Raw genomic sequence first — 16,631 nt, 5'->3', positions numbered from 1 at the left:
TGAAAAAAGTATTACATCCAGTAGTTTTTTTAAGCTGTCCGCCATTTTGGTTGTAGTCTGTAGGTCATAAGTATTTATGACCTATAACCAGAAGTATGCTGTTATATCCGGCAGCCACTGTGCAGTTTTTGGCGTGTAGGGAGCCATCTTGGTTGGAGTCTGTAGAGGTCGCCCTCTAGTGGGTTCTTCAGACCACCACACACTGCCAGGAGAGCCAGGAATTCAGGGTATAACACTGTTTTATTTTCGGTCAGCAGCACCTCCAACTCCAACTGCTCGTCTCATTCCGGCTTCTGTTAAAAAAGGTGACAGGTGATTAGATAACAAGGCCCACCTGGGCCATCTACACACCTGTCGCTGTCTTCGAGGCCGGCCCTGGCACACCCCATTCCGCGGCAGGCCCGCAGGCCACGCCCTCCTCCACAGAGTCCTAGTTTGCTCAAGTTTTGTCTTTAAAGGCCTACTGAAATGAGATTTTCTTATTTAAACGGGGATAGCAGGTCAATTCTATGTGTCATACTTGATCATTTCACGATATTGCCATATTTTTGCTGAAAGGATTTAGTAGAGAACATCGACGATAGAGTTCGCAACTTTTGGTCGCTAATAAAAAAAAGCCTTGACTGTACCGGAAGTAGCAGACGATGGATGTGCGCGTGACGTCACGGGTTATGGAGCTCCTCACATCCTCACATTGTTTACAATAATGGCCACCAGCAGCGAGAGCGATTCGGACCGAGAAAGCGAGGATGACAGATTCGTGGATGAGGATAGTGAGCGTGAAGGACTAGAAAAAAAAAAAACTAGGCATGCTAGTGGGAGATGTTTTTAGACACATTTACTAGGATATGTCTGGAAAATCCCTTATCTGCTTATTGTGTTACTAGTGTTGTAGTGAGATTATACTGTCGTACCTGAAAGTCGGAGGGGTGAGGCCACGGGTGTGGTGACCGCCAGTGTCTCTGAGGGAAGCCAGGTTTCTCGACGAGGCGAAGCGAAAGCAGCCGGTCATGCAGGGCTGAGTTTTTTTTCCCCCTCCTATACGGTGGAAGCATCCCACGTTCGGGGGCGGCCGGTCGGAGGAGGCAAGACGGTCCGCAGCTTCCTCTTTGACAGGTGCACAAGGAACGGCGCAAGCTCCGCTCATGTCTACGGTAAGAGCCGACTTATTGCCACAATTTTCTCATTATGACCATGTTTGCTTGACCGCTCTGTTCCATAGTAAAGCTTCACCTTCGGGAATGTAAACAAGGAAACACCAGCTGTGTTTGTATTGCTAAAAGCAGCCACAATACACCGCTTCCCACCTACATCTTTCTTCTTTGACGTCTCCATTATTAATTGAACAAATTGCAAAAGATTCAGCAACACAGATGTCCAGAATACTGTGTAATTATGCGATTAAAGCAGACGACTTATAGCAGGAATCGGGCTGGGAAAAAATGTCCGCTACAATCCGTGACGTCATGCGCACGCGTTATCATACGCGTCATCATACCGCGACGTTTTCAACAGGATACTTCGCGCAAAATTTAAAATTGCAATTGAGTAAACTAAAAAGGCCGTATCGGCATGTGTTGCAATGTTAATATTTCATCATTGATATATTTTGATATATATATCATTGATATCATTATTGTCACCGATGTCCCACTGGGTGTGAGTTTTCCTTGCCCGAGGATGTCGTAGTGGTTTGTGCAGCCCTTTGAGACACTAGTGATTTAGGGCTATATAAGTAAACATTGATTGATTGATTGATATAAACTATCAGACTGCGTGGTCGGTAGTAGTGGGTTTCAGTAGGCCTTTAACGGATTGATATTTGGGGTTAAGGGGTTAATGTTTCCTACGGGGAAGTGTTGGTTATTTTCCCATAATGGCACTCTTAACTTTCACATGGCCACATTAGACATACTGCCAAAGCAGACTCATGGTGACCAAATTTCTGCCGAAGTAGAAAGCCAGCTGCCCGTCGGCTGGAGTGCAATGCTGTAGGAGACCATCCCAATATATGATAAATCACTATTCATGTATAATAATTTCATGTATGTATAAATGATAAATGGGTTGTACTTGTATAGCGCTTTTCTACCTCCAAGGTACTCAAAGCGCTTTGACACTACTTCCACATTTACCCATTCACACACACATTCACACACTGATGGAGGGAGTTGCCATGCAAGGCGCTAACCAGCACCCATCAGGAGCAAGGGTGAAGTGTCTTGCTCAGGACACAGCGGACATGACGAGGTTTGTACTAGGTGGGGATTGAACCAGGGACCCTCACACAGCCACTCTTCCACTGCGCCACACCGTCCCTTATATAGGCAATATACACTATATTGCCAAAAGTCTTTGGCCACCCATCCAAATGATCAGAATCAGGTGTCCTAATCAATTGGCCCGGCCACAGGTGTATAAAATCCAGCATCCACACCAGACTCTGTCATCCATGTCTTTATGGACCCTACTGGTTCGCAGTCATGCTGGAAGAGGAAAGGGTCGGCTCCAAACTGTTCCCACAAGAATCAGAATCAGAATCAGCTTTAGTGTCATTACGCAGGGTAACGAGATTGAGGCCATTCCATACAGTGCGATGTGTGCATGCAAGAAAACAATGTGTAAATAACATAAAAATATAAAAAATATAGAAGTATAAAGAAAGGTGTGGAAGAGAACAGTGTACACAAGGTTGGGTGCATGGAATTGTCCAAAATGTTTTAGTAACCTGGAGCATTCAAAGCTATTTCCACTAGAAATAAAGGGCCGGGCCCAACTCCTGGAAAAAAAAAAAAAACACTCCATAATTCCTCCTCCACCAAATTTCACCCTTTTTTTTTTCTTTTTTTTTTTTCTTTGTCATGAAAAAGGGACGTTTTTGTCATAAAAAAGGGAGGTTTTTGTGGTTGGTGCACTAATTGTAAGTGTGTATTGTGTTTTTTATTTTGATTTAATAAAAAAAAAAATGTTTTTATTTATTTTTTTTTTTATTTAATTTTATTTTTTTTAAATAAAAATGAATAAAAAATTATTCTGCGGCCCGGTGGTTGGGGACCACTGCTTTAAATCACTGCATCCCACGCTTTGCATTGGACTTGGTGCTATATGGCTTAGATGCAGCTGCTGCGCCATGGAAACCCATTCCATGAAGCGCTCTGTGAACTGTACGTGGGCTAATTGGAAGGTCACATGAAGTTTGGAGCTCTGCAGCAACTGACCGTGCAAAAAGTCTTTGCACTATGCCGACCCCTCTCTGTCAGTTTGCGTGGCCTAAATAACTTAAATTCAATCAACCAAGCCACCAAATTTCCTCCAACAGCCATGAAAGATTTATATTGTAGTTCTTTTCCACAAGTAAGAAACATTCCGAGCGAAAGGGTCTTGATTGTCTGGTGAAGAGTATAGCGTTCTGCTGGATCCTCCCAGGGAGCTGTGGTGCTTGCTTGGCTGACAGTCTGGCTCAGCACCTGCTCTCGCTCGCACTGGGATGGGGGGAAAGCTGCTATGATAGTAAACGGGGGAGGGGTGGAGGAGGGCAAAGGGTGGCCTTTTGTGCCGCGATGGGGGAAGGAGTGCATGAATGTATACGGATAGCTGGCTGTAAGCTGACAGCTGATGCACGGCTTCTGAAAATACTCTTCCGAGACAAAAGTATCAAAACCGTCTTAGCTATGCCAATTACAGACACACTGCTGTATGTTAGTGCAGACCCACTCTGTGTATCTCTTTGCCCAGGTGCCATAGTGCCATGGGCTGCTTGTTTCTCCTTTTGTGCTGACTGAGCCTAATCTTGCAGCTGATTTTGAGGCTACCTCATGACTAGGTCAGCCTTTTTGTCAAACTTTGTATTTCGTATTACTTGAGTTGTGCAAAACCCGAAACCAGTAAAGTTGGCACATTGTATAAATCATAAATAAAAACAGAATACAATGATTTGCAAATCCTTTTCATCCTATATTCAATTGAATAGACTGCAATTACAAGATGCTTAACATTCGAACTGGATTATTTTTTGCAAATATTAGCTCATTTGGAATATTAATGCCTGCAACATGTTTCAAAAAAGCTGGCACAAGTGCAAAAAAGGACTGAGAAGTTGAGGAATGCTGATCAAACACTTATTTGGAACATCCCACAGGTGGACAGGCTAATGGGGAACAGGGTGGGGTGCCATGATTGGGTATAAAAGCAGCTTCCATGAAATGCTCAGTCAATCACAATCAAGGATGGGACGAAGGTCACCACTTTGTGAACAAATGGGTGAGCAAATTGTCGAACAGTTTAAGAACAACATTTCTCAATGAGTTTTTGCAAGGAATTTAGAGATTTCACCATCTACGGTCCGTCATATCATCAAAAGGGCGGTCGTAGCTCGGTTGGTAAGAGCGGCCGTGCCAGCAACTTGAGGGTTCCAGGTTCGATTACCGCCTTCGCCATCCTAGTCACTGTCGTTGTGTACTTGGGCAAGACACTTCACCCACGTGCTCCCAGTGCCACCCCACACTGGTTTAAATGTAATTTAGAGATTAGGTTGGACTCACAAGAGAAAAGCACTATATAAATATAAATTCACTTCACTTCAAAAGGTTGAAAGAATCTTGGGAAATCCTGCACGTGAGCGTTGATGTTGCGGACCTTCGATCCGTCAGGCGGTACTGCATCAAAAAGCGACATCAGTGTTGTGGAGAGACGGAGCCGACGAGCCCACAGCGGGATAGGACAGACAGTGGTCCTACCTGAGATGGCGGCCAGGAGGCGGAGCATGCGGCAGAGAGGAGAGGCGGCGGCTCATCTCGCTCTGGGTCTCTCTCGTCGTGTTCGTGATCTTTGTTGCCTGTTGGTTGCTCTCCTACTTCTGCCGCGATTGTTCCTCCTTCTCCCTATTATACTGCAGCAGAAGATTAGATTGGATTAGATTAGATAGTACTTTATTTATTCCTTCAGGAGAGTTCCTTCAGGAAAATTTAAATTTTCAGCACAATCCCATTCAGATCAGACAAACATTACAAGAAGACAGAACAGGATCGCTGACGGGTCTGCCGGCTTCCAGCGCCCCTTACAAAAAAGATGAGATACAGGTAAACAAGGGGAGGTAATGGGAGAAAAAAATATAAGATTAGAATAAAATAAAATAAAATTAAAAAATCGATCTAAGCTGGGCCACTGGAGAGGGGGTCCAGACTGAGGCCAAGGGAAAAAAACAACAACAACTCGTAGCCATAGACATCCCTCTCACATGTGTGTAAGAGGGAAACATCAAACATCCAAGAAGACAAAGGACATTAAAGACATTAAAGCAGCGGGTACAACCAGCCACTTCTACATACAGCTATGCAGAGATATACAGCTATACAGATGCAGAGATTGAGAGCAGGTGTGCCATTTACGCACCTGGCTTGGCTTGCTGCAGCGTCGCTCCGAGTGCGCTCCGCCTTTCCTCTCCGCCGCATGCTCCGCCTCCTGGCCGCTGTCCGTCCTATCCCGCTGTCGGCTCCGTCTCTCCACAAGTGTGTAAAGGATATCACCGCGTGGGCTCAGGCACACTTCAGAAAACCACTGTCGGTAACTACAGTTTGTCGCTACATCCGTAAGTTCAAGTTAAAACTTTACTATGCAAAGCAAAAGCTATTTCCCAAGAACACCCAGAAACGCCGATGGCGATGGGGGCCCGCATGTGAAGCAGGAAAGTCCGAACTGACTCCAGGACAAGAGGCAACAATGAGCCCGCTGGAGATGAAGATGGAAGTGTTGTGGAAAGACCCGCCGGTGACGAAAATGGCAGCGCCGTGGGAGTACTCGCTGAGGACAAAGATGGCAGCAGCGTGGAAGGATCTGCTGAAGACGAAGATGGCGACTGCGTCGTGGAAGGACCCGCTGAAGACAAGGATGGTGACTGCGTGGTGGAAGGACTCGCCGAAGACAAAGATAGCAGCGTGGTGGACGCACCCGCTGAAGAGGATGATGGCAGCTGCACCGTCGGCGTCTGCAGAGCTGGAGCAGCAGACAGCTGCACCGTCGCCATCAGCATCTGTAGAGCTAGAGTTGTTCAAAGACAGTCTTCTTCCTTTATATCGCCGCTGCATTTCAATACACTTATTTTATATCTGCCAGGTTGGTTGTTAGAAATATCACAGAATAACAGAATAGAATGATCGTATTGTAAGACTATTTTCGTTGTTTTGTTTGTTAGACCGGATGTGAAGCGTAGCGCTATTATTATTAAGCCCCCAACCGGACATGTGTGATTGGTGATTGGTATGAGAAAAGAAAATCTCCGGTAAAAGTTACTTCAATCATCAATCAATGTTTATTTATATAGCCCCAAATCACAAATGTCCTCAAAGGACTGCACAAATCACTACGACTACAACATCCTCGGAAGAACCCACAAAAGGGCAAGGAAAACTCACACCCAGTGCGCAGGGAGAATTCACATCCAGTGGGACGCAGTGACAATGCTGACTATGAGAAACCTTGGAGAGGACCTCAGATGTGGGCAACTCACCCCCCCCCCCCCCCCACTCCCCCCCAACCCCACCCCTAGGGGACCAAAAGCAATGGATGTCGAGCGGGTCTAACATGATACTGTGAAAATTCAATCCATAGTGGCTCCAACACAGCCGCGAGAGTTCAGTTCAAGCGGATCCAAGACAGCAGCGAGAGTCCCGTCCACAGGAAACCATCTCAAGCGGAGGCGGATCAGCAGCGTAGAGATGTCCCCAACCGATACAGGCGAGCGGTCCATCCTGGGTCCCGACGAGCGTCCATCCTGGGTCTCGACTCTGGACAGCCAGTACTTCATCCATGGTCATCGGACGGGACCCCCTCCACAAGGGAGGGGGGGGACATAGGAGAAAGAAAGAAGCGGCAGATCAACTGGTCTAAAAAGGAGGTCTATTTAAAGGCTAGAGTATACAGATGAGTTTTAAGGTGAGACCTAAATGCTTCTACTGAGGTAGCATCTCGAACTGTTACCGGGAGGGCATTCCAGAGTACTGGAGCCCGAACGGAAAACGCTCTATAGCCCGCAGACTTTTTTGGGCTCTAGGAATCACTAATAAGCGGAGTCTTTTGAACGCAGATTTCTTGCCGGGACATATGGTACAATACAATCGCAAGATAGGCTGGAGCTAGACCGTGTAGTATTTTATACGTAATTAGTAAAACCTTAAAGTCACATCTTAAGTGCACAGGAAGCCAGTGCAGGTGAGCCAGTACAGGCGTAATATGATCAAACTTTCTTGTTCTTGTCAAAAGTCTAGCAGCCGCATTTTGTACAACTGTACTTTAGATTTTCTCCGTCTTAACTTTCTTCCGTTCTACCATTTTTGTTTCTGCTGAGCTTTTATTCCATCTTCCTAAAACTGTTTAACAATATACATTTTATGTTATTAATGCACTCAACTGTAATCCAAACACGGACAGCAATCTGCGCCAGCAGCATTCACTCCAATGATGTCGTCTCACGGCGATTGAAGATACAATTGTCTTGTGTTATCCGGGGGTACGATTTGCCATGGTTTTGGTTCTGAGATTTCCCGAAGGTCCCTCTTTCTTGGTGCAGTTCTGCGAGCTATTTTCTAGCTTGTGATTCAACGGTAACTGGACGCAATTATACATTTCCCCAACCTGCGGAACGGGCCGAAGGTCAAAAATTGCACGTTAAAAAATGTGTGCCGTTAAAGGAATTTATAGCTTAACAGCCCTAGTGTGTTGCAATGCAAAAGTGTTTGTAATATTGTTTTGCTGTGAACGAGATTGTTCTGAGAAATTTTTTTCAGCATCCACAAAGCTTGTTTCCGTAGTTTAATTTACAAAAGTGCCTGTAGAAATTACGAGAGCTCAAATTTGGTGGGTGGCTTGTGAATGGATTATTATCAATTTATTTTCTATTTACCAGATTTGACTGCTATATTTTACCACAAAAGAAACTTTTTGTTTAAACAACAACTACCTTCCAATGTCTTTCAAAAGTTGGTACATACCGTATTTTTCGGACTATAAGTCTCAGTTTTTTTCATAGTTTGGCCGGGGGTGTGACTTATACTCAGGAGCGACTTATGTGTGAAAATATTAACGGTTCTCAACCTTTTTTCAGTGCTGTACCCCCTGTGAACATTTTTTTAATTCAAGTACCCCCTAATCAGAGCAACGCATTTTTGGTTGAAAAAAAGACACAAAGAAATAACAGTTGTAAAGTGGCTTGGCATTTTATAAGGGATGCCTTGCTGCTGCATTTTAGAGATTATAATGCATTGTGAAAGGAATGCAGCTGTTGTATTGAAGTGAAATGGAAAACTTCCTGTTGATTTTAGCTGGGGCGGTCAGTGGATGAAATATAGGTCTAACTGAGACCTACATAGTGTTTTTTGTTTCATGTTTCTACGACATTCCTACTGGAAGATAGAGACAGTTTTGTCTGTGTTTTCTTTCTAGGGGTGCTTTAGCGCAGTTTTGTGTTTTGGGGTTTGGTTTTTTAATTTGATTGCAATTTTCGCCATTCCTGATGGTGTGTGTCAAATTTGGTGAGTTTTGAAGCATGTTAAGGGGGTCAAATTACAGCTCAAAGAGGCTGTAGTATAATAATAATAAAGAATAATAATAAAACCTTAGAAATTCAATAGGGTCCTCTGTCCCAAAGGGACATCGGTCCCTAATTAAGATTTCTACACATAGAAGTAATCATCAACTTAAAGAGCCCTCTTTGGGGATTGTAATAGAGATCCATCTGGATTCATGAACTTAATTCTAAACATTTACTCACAAAAAAAGAAAACTTTAACATCAATATTTATGGAACATGTCCACAACAAATCTAGCTGTAAACACTGAATATTGCATTGTTGCATTTTTTTCACAGTTTATGAACCTACATTCATATTTTGTTGAAGTATTATTCAATAAATATTTTTCTAAAGGATTTTTTTATTGTTGCTATTCTAGAATATTTAAAAAAAAAAATTCACGTACCCCTTGCATACCTTCAAGTACCCCCCAGGGGTACGCGTACCCCCATTTGAGAACCACTGGACTAGACGTATAAGATTTCATACGATTTATCGATTATCAGTAACAGATTGTTTGGTAAACGTATAGCAATGATCTAAATGTTATAGTTATTGTCATGCCCACGGGATCATGTTTTGTTTTGTCATGTAATGTTTTGTTTTTTGTTCCTGTTTTGCACTTCCTGGTTTGCGTTGCTACCATGACAACTTATTCATTTTCACCTGGCCCTCATGTCACGTCTCTGTCCTCAGCCCTCACACCTGTTTGTTAATTTCCATAGCCTATTATTTAAGCCAGAGTTACAGGTAGTCGGCCCGCAACTTCACTTTACCCACATTACCCTTCAACTCCTTTCATGCCATGCTATGCATATTCCTCAACTGCTTCATGCCATGCTACGCTGTTCATTATTTCTGTCCGTGCCACGTAAGTTTTTTTGGTTTGTTATTTATGTCACAGTGAAAGTTTTTTTGTGTTTCACGTTTATAGTTTGTAGCCTTAGTGCTAGTCATTTATTTTTTGTAGCCAAGTGTTTGTACCGCCATTGTGCGCGCCCTTTGTTTGCCTTTTTTTTTAGTTACTAGAATATTAAATAAAAATGTACTCACGTTCACTGTCTGGGTTGTGCGAATTTCCCTTTGCATCGGAGAAACAAACGATCCAATAGTCCAAGTCATAGTCCGAGAGTGACAGTTATTTGAATGACTCTAACCATAATATGGTACATTAACATACCAGGCACCTTCTCAGTTGGTTATTTATGCGTCATATAACGTACACTTATTCAGTCTGTTGTTCACTATTCTTTATTTATTTTGAATTGCCTTTCAAATGTCTATTCTTAGTGTTGGGTTTTATCAATAAATTTCCCCAAAAATGCGATTTATACTCCAGTGCGACTTATATTTGTTTGTTTTTTCTTCTTTATTATGCATTTTCGACAGGTGCGACTTATACTCCGAAAAATACAGTACATATCTTCATAAAATGTGTTTATTTTCAATATACATATGTTTACATATGTTGTCTGTCTATCTGTTTTGGCCGTGTGATGAAGGTGGCGACTTGTCCAGGGTTTACCCCGCCTTCCGCCCGATTGTAGCTGAGAAATGCACCAGCGACCCCAAATGGAATTAGCGGTAGAAAATGGATGGATGGATGTTTAGATACTCATCCAGTTTCTGATCACAGTTACGTTAGAGGAGTTTAATTCTTTGTTTTGAAACCACGGGCCTTACAAAATAGATTTAGCAACAAAAGACATATTTATGATATTTCCTTCATTATTATTGCTTTATTCATTGTTTACATCTTATAAAAAAAAAAGGGGGGATGTTGCTATTGAGTCACTCACAATAATTTGAGCATGCAGTCCCAATCACTGAGTGAAAATGGATGCATTGATTTTTATATGGCTCAGAGATCATCAGTATCCTTGGTTACTGATGGTGATGGTGAAGCTCTGCGAACAACCATAACACAACACGCTGTGATTGGTGCAGGTTTTTCCACCGCGCTGTTTCTATTGGTTAAATCCACAAAAAAACACTTGTCTCATTGCATGACAGTCTCCTCCTCCATCCCCGATAGAGGAATATATATTTTAGTCCTGCGTGATGTCTTACAGGCTGGATAAGCATGTTACACAACAGGTTGGTAGCTGCACACACAGGGAATGCAGCTGTCTGCTGACCTCTTGAATGTGTGTCTCGTTGCTCGGCAAACCTACACATATAGCAATGTATTCTACTAATATATTTATTGAGAATGTATATAATTTTAAGCAATTTGCATGTCATATATTCAACGAGAAGCATTAAATGAATGGTAATAGTTTTAGTTTATTTTCCAACATGCATACAAGGTTACATTGAAGAAATGTTGTATTGTTGTGTTTTTATTTATTTATTTGTGCAGGTTTGCCTCTGGCAGTTTGTCTATGTTTTAGTTTTTTCCTCTGCATTTGTCTGTGTCCTGTGTTTAATATTTCCTGTCTTTTAGTTCCTGTCAAGTGCTCTTAATTTGTCAGCTTCCTGTCTTGTTCCCTGAGTGCTGTGTTCCTCCTCAGTGTGTTTAGTAGTTCCTGTCCTTAGTTCCTGTCTAGTGCTCTTATTTTGTCAGCTTCCTGACTTGTTCCCCGAGTGCTGTGTTCCCCTTCAGCTGCGGCTGATTAGCATCTGGCGACACCTGTTGCCAATCACGCGGCTCCTATTTGTACCTCCTTTGTATTGTGTCAGTTGCTGGATCATTGTATTGTCTTGTCGATGTCACGTCTAGTCGCTCTTGTGATGTGTTATCGCTCCTGTTGTGTCGTACCTTGTCTTTGCAGCGTAGCGGTAAGCTATATTCAGTTAGTGTTTGTAGCATACTGTTTTTTGTTCCCTGCTTCCGTTTAATTTTTCATTATACAAGTACGACATCTCTTTGCCTGTTCGCTACCCGCTAGCTTCCACGCTAAGCTCCTGGTTCGTTATTTTCTAGCTCCCAGGCTAGCTCCTTTTGTTTGATTATCCGCCTCGTGCGCGCTTTGTGTTTGTACCCTTTTGGTTTTGTTTTTGTCTTAGTATTTAGTTAAATCATGTTTTCACATTCCCATGCCTGCCTCCATCTCTGCATCTTGGGTTCATCAACAAATACTTCTGACAATTTGAAGGACAACGTGCAGTTACATAAAAAAGATGGCCTGCACCAGATTGAGCAATATGCTGACTCCCATCTGCAGTACACACACACACACACAACACACTAACACATTCATAAATAAAATGTTTACACTTCAACATGTGTAAGAAAAAAAATTGTGTAATTGCTAATACATTTATTCACGTTGTGCATTTGATGTGTACTATTAACCCAGACCTGGTCAAATTAAGGCTCGGGGGGCCACATGCGGCCGTTAACCTTTTCAATCTGGCACGCCGGACATTCCAAATATTTTTTTTAGATCTTTAAGATGGAAAGTGTAGCTGCCATCAGGATGTGCAGTGATGTTTTCTAATGACCGTAAGTCTTCAACTATACAATTGGGGCGGCATAGCTCGGTTGGTAGAGCGGCCGTGTCAGCAACTTGAGGGTTACAGGTTCGATTCCCGCTTCCGCCATCCTAGTCAGTTCAGTTGTGTCCTTGGGCAAGACACTTTACCCACCTGCTCCCAGTGCCACCCACACTGGTTTAAATGTAACTTAGATATTGGGTTTCACTATGTAAAGCGCTTTGAGTTCCTAGAGAAAAAGCGCTATATAAATATAATTCACTTCACTACAAAGTATTTCAATGGTTGGAATCCACGCTTATGGCTGATATCAATTAATCAATCAATCAATGTTTATTTATATAGCCCTAAATCAGAATGTCTCAAAGGACTGTACAAACCACTACGGACTACGACATCCTCGGAAGAACCCACATAAGGGCAAAGAAAACTCACACCCAGTGGTCAAGGAGAATTCACACCCAGTGGGACGCCAGTGACAATGATGACTATGAGAAACCTTGGAGAGGACCTCAAATGTGGGCAACCCCCCCTCCCCCTCTCTCTCTAGGGGACCGAAAGCAATGGATGTCGAGCAGGTCTAACATGATACTGTGAAAGTTCAATCCATAGTGGCTCAACACAGCCACGAGAGTTCAGTTCAAAGCGTATCCAACACAGCAGCGAGAGTCCCGTCCACAGAAAACCATCCTGCTCTACCAGTTACTATGGTAATCTAATTAGTTACTATGGTCATCTAATTAGTTTATTATGGTAATCCAACCAGTGTGGGTGGGAAGCGTTTTCACAGAGGCGGGAGGAGATTTTCACAACAGAGTTCTAAAGCTTAGTGATACGTATATCAGATATATCAGATTGGAGGTGGGTTTATTTTGTACCCCTCACGTTCATATTTCACTGTGTGTTGCATTTTCGTTGCGTTTCACTTGATTGTAAAATATGTCAACCAAAAGGGGGTGTGACATTCATATGTTGTCAATATTCAGTGTTTTATCGTTCATAAGAACATTTTTAAAATTCCATTATGTTTTTTAAGGCGGTCTGTCATAACGTTTTTAGCATTCAATCCGACATTATTGTGAGGTTTTGTTTTAGTTCTCCTAAAAATAGATATACCGGCCCCCGGACACATTTTTTTTTCTCTAAATGTGGCCCCTGAGTCAAAATAATTACCCAGGCCTGAATTAACCTATTGTAGTAATGGTACATTGTACCATATTTAAATATTTTTAAAGTAGCTACTGCTGTGATATAAATTGATCGTATGGACCATAATAAATAGATAAGTAAATAAACATTAAAAAAATACACTAGGTAAGAACAAACAGATGAGTATTTAATTATTGAAATATAAAGTAACGCCTTATTTAGTAATAGGCTTTAAGTGTTGAGCCCCCGCCTTCCGCTCGATGTAGCTGAGATAGGCTCCAGCCCCCCCCCGCGACCCTATAAGGACAAGTGGTAGGAAATGGATGGATGGAAGGGGAGCTGTAGGCAGATGATATGCAAGAGTGGGGAGAGTAGCCAAACATCGCAATTAAGTAAGAGTACACTTACTTTAGAGCACACATGTCAAACTCATTTTAGATCGGGACGGAGAAAACTCTACTCCCAAGTGGGCCGGACTGGTAAAGTCAGGACATGATAGTTTCAAAATAAAGACAACTTCAGGTTGTGTTCTTTATTTGAAAATAGAACAAGCACATTCTGTAATTGTACATATCATAATGTTGTTGTTTTTTTGGTTGTTTTTTTACACTTACATGTTGCTGTTAATAGTATTCTATCTTAATTTGTCGATATTTCGATATTCTGAATAAATGATGTAATAATGTTCATCAGTCAACTCATTGGTGTTAATTTTCAATCTATCAAGATAAAAAAAATGACATGGAAATCAAATTACTCTATGTTATTCATGTAGTTTGACGTATTCCTCGATTGATGTACCAATATCATGTTGTTTATTTTGTACATATATAGCATCACCTATCAATCAATCAATCAATGTTTATTTATATGGCCCCAAATCACAAATGTCTCAAAGGACTGCACAAATCATTACGACTACAACATCCTCGGAAGAACCCACAAAAGGGCAAGGAAAACTCACACCCAGTGGGCAGGGAGAATTCACACCCAGTGGGACGCCAGTGACAATGCTGACTATGAGAAACCTTGGAGAGGACCTCAGATGTGGGCAACCCCCCCCCCCCCCCCCCCCCCCCCTCTAGGGGACCGAAAGCAATGGATGTCGAGCGGGTCTAACATGATACTGTGAAAGTTCAATCCATAGTGGCTCCAACACAGCCGCGAGAGTTCAGTTCAAGCGGATCCAAGACAGCAGCGAGAGTCCCGTCCACAGGAAACCATCTCAAGCGGAGGCGGATCAGCAGCGTAGAGATGTCCCCAACCGATACAGGCGAGCGGTCTATCCTGGGTCCCGACGAGCGGTCCATCCTGGGTCTCGACTCTGGACAGCCAGTACTTCATCCATGGTCAAAGATACCTACAAAGATACAAAAAATTGCTATCGTGACATCCAGTGAACACATTTAGAACAGCTGTTTCGTTCAGTTAAAAATTCTAGGTTAATTTTTATACTTAGCAAATTCATCCAGCGGGCCAGATAAAACCTGTTCGCGGGCCGAATCCGACCCTAGGGCCGTATGTTTGACACCCCTGCTTTAAAGGAATATGTAAGACTCACATATAATAAAAAAGTACTGAGTAACTGGTGAGTAACTTGAGCAATATGATGAACGATACGTACAAAAACATATTTGTCAGGGCTCTAACGATTTGTTTTACCAACAATTTTATATTTGTGGTTGCCGATATGATTCAGGGACAATCATTTTATTTCAGAACGATACAATCCAAAATGATTCAATGCGTTGAAATCTTGTCAGTAACTTTTTGGCAAAACAAATCGAGCAGTGTAACTATGAAATAAATTCTGGTTATTAGAGTTGAATTTTCCTATTTTACTGTTATTTTTTGTCAAGGAATTAGGTGTAAATGAATTATGGATGCAAACAAGCAAGTAAACAACAATTATTACCCAATGCATTCACATCTTATTTGAACAAAGTGCAACCAACACTTAAGGTTGAATTAACAAGGGGGAACATTTTCTGCTCACATTTTCAACATTCAAGGAATTTTCAGTAAAAGTACAGTAATAAACCTTTTTAACAGTAGGTTTACCTGCTAAAGAAAATTCCCTGACTCGGCCATACAGTAGCTGGCATGATCCATGAAGGAGCATGCGTGCACCCTCATTCCTGTTATGTTAAAGTTAAAGTACCAATGACTGTCACACACACACTAGGCATGGTAAAATGTGTCCTCTGCCTTTGACACATCTCCTTGTTTACCTCCTGGGAGGTGAGGGGAGCAGTGGGCAGCAGCAGTGGCCGCGCCCGGGAATCATTTTGAACCCCCAATTCCAACCCTCGATGCTGAGTGCCAAGCAGGGAGGTAATGGGTCCCATTTTTATAGTTTTTGGTAACACTCGGCCGGGGATTGAACTCACAACCTACCGATCTCAGGGCGGACAGTCTAACCACTACGACACTGAGTAGGTTGATGGTGTAGGCCCCCTCGCTTCCTCATTTCTATAGCTGCCTTGATTCATCTTTTTTATTTAACTTTTCCCTGGCTGTTCAATCCATTAATCAATCAGAGTTTACTTATACAGCCCTAAATCACAAGTGTCTCAAAGGGCTGCACAAGCCACAACGACATCCTCTGCTCAGATCCCACACCAGGGCAAGAAAAAACTCAACCCAATGGGATATCATTTTATCAATCAATCAATCAATCAATCAATGTTTGCTTATATAGCCCTAAATCACTAGTGTCTCAAAGGGCTGCACAAACCACTACGACATCCTCGGTAGGCCCACATAAGGGCAAGGAAAACTCACACCCAGTGGGACGTCGGTGACAATGATGACTATGAGAACCTTGGAGAGGAGGAAAGCAATGGATGTCGAGCGGGTCCAACATGATACTGTGAAAGTTCAATCCATAATGGATCCAACACAGTCGCGAGAGTCCAGTCGAAAGCGGATCCAACACAGCAGCGAGAGTCCCGTTCAGTCCAAAGCGGATCCAACACAGCAGCGAGAGTCCCGTTCACAGTGGAGCCAGCAGGAAACCATCCCAAGCGGAGGCGGATCAGCAGCGCAGAGATGTCCCCAGCCGATACACAGGCAAGCAGTACATGGCCACCGGATCGGACCGGACCCCCTCCACAAAGGAGAGCGGGACATAGAAGAAAAAGAAAAGAAAAGGCAGATCAACTGGTCTAAAAAGGGAGTCTTTTTAAAGGCTAGAGTATACAAATGAGTTTTAAGGTGAGACTTAAATGCTTCTACTGAGGTGGCATCTCGAACTGTTACCGGGAGGGCATTCCAGAGTACTGGAGCCCGAAATGAAAACGCTCTATAGCCCGCAGACTTTTTTTGGGCTTTGGGAATCACTAATAAGCCGGAGTCCTTTGAACGCAGATTTCTTGCCGGGACATATGGTATAATACAATCGGCAAGATAGGATGGAGCTAGACCATGTAGTATTTTATACGTAAGTAGTAAAACCTTAAAGTCACATCTTAATTGCAC

This window comes from Nerophis ophidion, linkage group LG21 (genome assembly GCF_033978795.1).
Source record: "Nerophis ophidion isolate RoL-2023_Sa linkage group LG21, RoL_Noph_v1.0, whole genome shotgun sequence".
NCBI lineage: Eukaryota > Metazoa > Chordata > Actinopteri > Syngnathiformes > Syngnathidae > Nerophis > Nerophis ophidion.
This window is presented reverse-complemented; position numbering follows the sequence as displayed.